Source organism: Arachis duranensis, chromosome 5, assembly GCF_000817695.3.
Source record: "Arachis duranensis cultivar V14167 chromosome 5, aradu.V14167.gnm2.J7QH, whole genome shotgun sequence".
NCBI lineage: Eukaryota > Viridiplantae > Streptophyta > Magnoliopsida > Fabales > Fabaceae > Arachis > Arachis duranensis.
In genome coordinates, this window is record NC_029776.3 from 102182546 (window position 1) to 102187851 (window position 5306).

General features: G+C 37.6%; 1 pseudogene; it reads left to right on the top strand.

Annotated features, from left to right (window-relative positions):
- The first annotated feature begins 518 nt into the window (after window positions 1–518).
- Window positions 519–4723, top strand: LOC107491028 (uroporphyrinogen decarboxylase 1, chloroplastic-like; annotated as a pseudogene).
- The last annotated feature ends 583 nt before the right edge of the window (window positions 4724–5306 follow it).

The window sequence follows — 5306 nt, forward strand, 5'->3', positions numbered from 1 at the left end:
TATAATATTAAATTTAAATTATAAATTATTATTTTATCTCAAATATTTTATAAAATTATTATATTACTCATATATATTTTATCATGATTCTGAAATTACCAAATAAAATCCTAGTTTCAAAAAATTCCTAAATTTGTTACCGTGAATCCCTAAACACACATACAGAAAATGAAACAGAAGACGAAACAGAAGGAAAAGGGGGAAAGAAAGAAAAGAAAAAAAGAGAAGGGGGAATCGGGGAAGAAAAAGGGAAGGAGAGGGAGAAAAGCGCGTCGTTCTACGCCCTGCCCGCCTGTCGCCGCCGTTCCGTGTAGCCGCAGCCATCGTCGCGCGAATCGGAGGGTGTGGAGACGGAGAAGAGTGCGCACGAGAGAGAAGTAGGCGCCATCATCGAGGACTCCATCACCGCCGTTGAAGGTTCTGACCGTTGAGCTCGTCGTCGCTGTCGCACCTCCCATCACTTCCGCCACTGAGGAGCTCGAAGAGAGAGAAAGGATTCACGCAGAGAGAGAAACACGATGAGAGAGGAGGAGGTTGCCTCTGTTGCTGCCAAGCCGTCACTGGCAGGGTTGGGTTTGCTGTCGCCGTTGGGCTGTGTGCCACCGTTGGCGTCTGGATCGCCACTTTGTTTCTGCTGCAACTCGCCACTGTCCTGGTGAGCTTTACCCTGCGAGTTGCTTTGCTGTCGCCTAATATTGATTTTAATGTTGATTTGGTATAATGTTGTTCTGATGTTGATTTGGTAATTGGTTATTTGGAAATGCTGTTGTGATTTTATTTTGATTTTAAGGTTGATTTAGTATGTAACTGATTCTCTAGCAATGCTGCTCTGATTTTGTTTTGATTCCAATTGCCCTTATACTCAATTTCACCAAACTGAACATACACTTACCTTAAAGCAGGTTGGTCTGATCATTGACAAAGGTCAGTTATTCATTATTATTAGTAGCTTGACATTGTGGTTTAGTTCTTTTACTTTCATATTCATTGCATAGGACAATAATTTGTGCATTTGTTTCCTTTGAATCCACCACTGCTTGTGCAATCTGATGATGAGATATTTTTTTAATGGTCGAGTATATGGCTAAATTCTTGCATAGAACAATAATTGGTTTCCATGTTGTGTTTGTAATTGAAACATCCTAATTTAAATAAGTTTGTATCCTTGAAAGGCCAGCATGGAAGGAGGCTTGTGCTACTCTTCAAAAGCTCCTTTCAGGTACAAGTTGCAACCTCAATTTGTTCTTTTCTTTTACTTTGTTTCCACATTCTAATTCCTTAAACGCTACAGTTTCACTCCTTTTCAACCCAAAACCGCACTTCTTCATCACTTGCTCTGCCTCTTCTTCCGGTACCACAGTTTTTCCTTCTTCTCATTATGCTCTTCATTTTGTTCAATTTAGCTTCTTTTTCTTTTTTATTTTTCTTTTAGTTCATTTATTTTTTGAAGTGGTAATGTAGCTACTTTATCTGTGTGATAATAAAGGTGACGTTGCTTGTTTCTAATAGCATTCAGTTTTAACAAATTTGTTGCTTTAGATAGTGGTGCAAATTGTTATAGGGTTCTAGGAGAGGGTAATTCAGGTATTTTTGAGTCTTTTTCATTTAACCAAGAGAAATTCATGATTTTTGTGGTGATTTTGTCTTCAGATCCTCTGCTAGTGAAGGCTGCCAGAGGAGAACCTGTTAGTCGGCCATCAGCATGGATGATGCACCAGGCAGGAAGGTACATGGCTATTTACAGAAAGCTTGCTAAGAAATATCCATCCTTTCGAGAGAGGTCGGAGACAACTGATCTCATTGTGGAAATTTCTTTGCAGCCTTGGAATGCCTTTAGGCCTGATGGAGCGATCATTTTCTCTGACATCCTTACGTCACTTCCTGCTTTTGGAGTCGAATTCGACATTGAAGACGTAAGGGGTCCTGTTATTCAGTCCCCAATATGCTCTGAGGAGGGACTAAAGGCTCTGCATCCAATTGACCTGGAAAAGCTCAGTTTTGTTGGAGATTCATTCAAGATACTGTGCAAGGAGGTAAACCTAGTTGCATTATCGCTTCTATATATCATGGCTATGCTTCAAAGGAGCCGTTTTCCTTACTTATTGCTTTTTACTTAGGTTGGTGGTGATTGGTGCACGAAATTGCAATCACACTTTTGCAACTCCGTACAACTAACCAGCAAGTGCACTGGGTCGTCCAAGTAATATCTTACATGAGTAAGGGTTGATCCCATGGAGATTGTCGGCTTAAAGCAAGCTGTGGTTACCCTGTAACACTTAGTCAGGAGATTAATGATAAAAAGAGTTTTGTTTGTAAAAAGTAAAACAACATGAAATAAATGATACTTGTTATTCAGTAACGGAGAACAGGTTGGGGTTTCGGAGATGCTTTGCCCTCTGGATTTCTGCTTTCTTACTGCCTTCTTCTTCAAACGTGCATGGCTCCTTCTATGGCAAGCTTTATGTTGATGGATCACCGTTGTCAATGGCTACCATCCGTCCTCTCAGTGAAAATGGTCCAGGTACAGTTTCTGTATGGCTAATCATCTGTTGGTTCTCACTTGTGTCGGAATAGGATCTCTCTATCCTTTTGCACACTGTCACTGCGCCCAATATTTGTGAGTTTGAAGCTCATCACAATCATCTCGTCCCAGATCCTACTCAGAATATCACAGACAAGGTTTAGACTTTTCAGATCTCGAGAATGCTGCCAATTGGTTCTAGCTTCTACCACGAAGTATCTGATCTCACGAGTTTGAATGCTCTGTTGTCAGGAGATGCAAGTCAAATCCGTGGATTAGAATCCCAAGAGATACGCACTCAATCTGTCGCCCAATGACTACGTTGAGCTCAGATAGAACGGGAGTGATTGTCAAGCACGTGTTCATAAATTTGAGAATGATGATGAGTGTCACAGATCATTACCTTCTTCATATTGAAGTACGAGTGAGTATCTTAGAACAGAAACAAACGTGATTGAATTGAAAACAGTAGTAATTGCATTAATCCATCGAAACACAGCAGAGCTCCTCACTCCCACCTATGGGGTTTAAAGACTCATGCCGTAGAAAATACAATATGAGATGTAAAATTTCATAAGTTACAAAATGAATCTCTAAAAGTAGTTTTTATACTAAACTAGTAACCTAGGTTTACAGAAAATGAGTAACTAAGTGCAGATACTTCAGAAATCCACTTCTGGAGTCCACTTGGTGAGTATTTGGGCTAAGCTTTGAAGCTTTAATGTGCATAGGCCATTTTTGGAGTTAAACGCCAATTTGGGTGCCAGTTTGGGCAATTAACTCCAGTTTTGGTGCCAATTCTGGCGTTTTACGCCAGAAAAGGGTCTCTGGCTGGCGTTTAACGCCAGTTTGGGTCATCATATCTCAGGAAAAGTATGAACTATTATATATTTCTGGAAATCCCAAGATGTCTACTTTCCAACACATTTGAGAGACGCACCAATTGGGCTTCTGTAGCTCCAGAAAATCCACTTTGAGTGCAGGAGGGTCAGAATCCAACAGCATTTGCAGTCTTTTCTCAGCCTCTGAATCAGATTTTTGCTCAGGTCCCTCAATTTCAGTCAGAAAATACCTGAAATTACAGAAAAACATACAAACTCATAGTGAAGTCCAGAAATATGATTTTTGAATAAAAATTAATAAAAATATAATAAAAAGTGAATAAAACATGCTAAAAACTACCTGAAAACAATACCAAAAAGCGTATAAAATATCCGCTTATCAGTGATGCTTCCGTTTTAGGTTTCGTGGGATCACCTTAGACAATAGCAACATATATAGTGGAAGGGGGTACAACACGCACCTATACAACCATTAAGAGTATGTGCCATACAACACCACATTTATTGCGGACTCTACTCTCTTATTTGGCGCGCGCAAGCAATAGCAGATTATTTTCAAGTGGAGTCTGGGGCTCACTGCATACAAATATTTGATTCATGGGTTAGACAACTCACACCTGATATGTGGGAACGCTGGTCAAAGCATTATATCCAAAGGTAATGTAGAAATAGTTCCCATTTATTTTCATCTTATTGAAATTGTGTTCTAATTTTTCAAACTATTCTATTTGGGATCCATGTCATAGCAAGCTTAAGTGTATGTATTTCAACTTTTGCTTATTTATTTAGTTGAATCTTTGAACTAGATAAACCATGTGTCGCTTTCAAAAGTTTGCAATGGTTACAGGTTTTTTTTATGTAAATTATTATTTTGTTCCAAGCTCTCATGATTGTCATTTGGTTGGTAAATAATAAGATGAGCTAAGAGCTTGTAATTTGTAAGCATCGAGTGGTAAATAAGCTCACTGGATGTTGATCTTAGTCTTCTGAATTTAGGAGAGAAAGTCCAAATCAGAGGCTACACCTTCAAACTTTTTTATTTAATTGAAACTATGTTGCTGTTAGTGCATCATCATAATTTATAAAACAAAATATTTGCGAATTGAACTTTGGGCGCAAGATGCTATTGTTCCATATTTTTTCCTCTTTTGCCATGTACTGATTTCGAAACATCCATATTGTAGATTTGGTCAAGAAAAGATGCCCTGAGACACCAGTTGTTCTTTATATAAATGGAAATGGTGGCTTTCTTGAGCGTATGAAAGATACTGGAGTTGATGTTATTGGGCTGGACTGGACTGTGGATATGGCAGATGGAAGATCAGATTTAAGATTTTTTCTAGTTCTTTATGTGGAGTAGTTGCCATTGAAGCCAAGAGAGTCCACTCAAGCTAAGTTACCACACCAACTTTGTTGAAGAAAAATGAAAAAATTGTCACCCTTAGGTTATAGTATTATGGTATTTTAAAAAATGATGATGATATAAGTAAAATTATTTATGATCTAGATTAGTATTATGTTATTTTGTAATGATATATAATGTGATTGTGGATCTTACAACAATTTTTGTTAGTCAAATTTGATGGTAAACGTTCAATTAGTTTTCTTTAGTAATTTCATTCAAATAGTTTAGGTTATTTATTAACGCTAAATTAAAAAAAAATTGGAACTAATTTCATTCATGAGAAAATTCTTGTAAATAAAGAATTATATTACAAAAAACTGTTATCAAAAGTAACAAAAGGCAATAGTGTTAAAATCGTTGTCAAAGACAACTAAAAAATGGTAATGGTATTAAAACCGTTGCCAAAAAACGACACTAATAGCAACGCTTTAAAATTGTTGACTTAGTGAATAATAAAACTACAACAGTTTAAAACCGTTGCCTATCCAGTTATGGTTTTAAACCGTTACGTCATGAAAGAGAACAGTTTTAAACCATT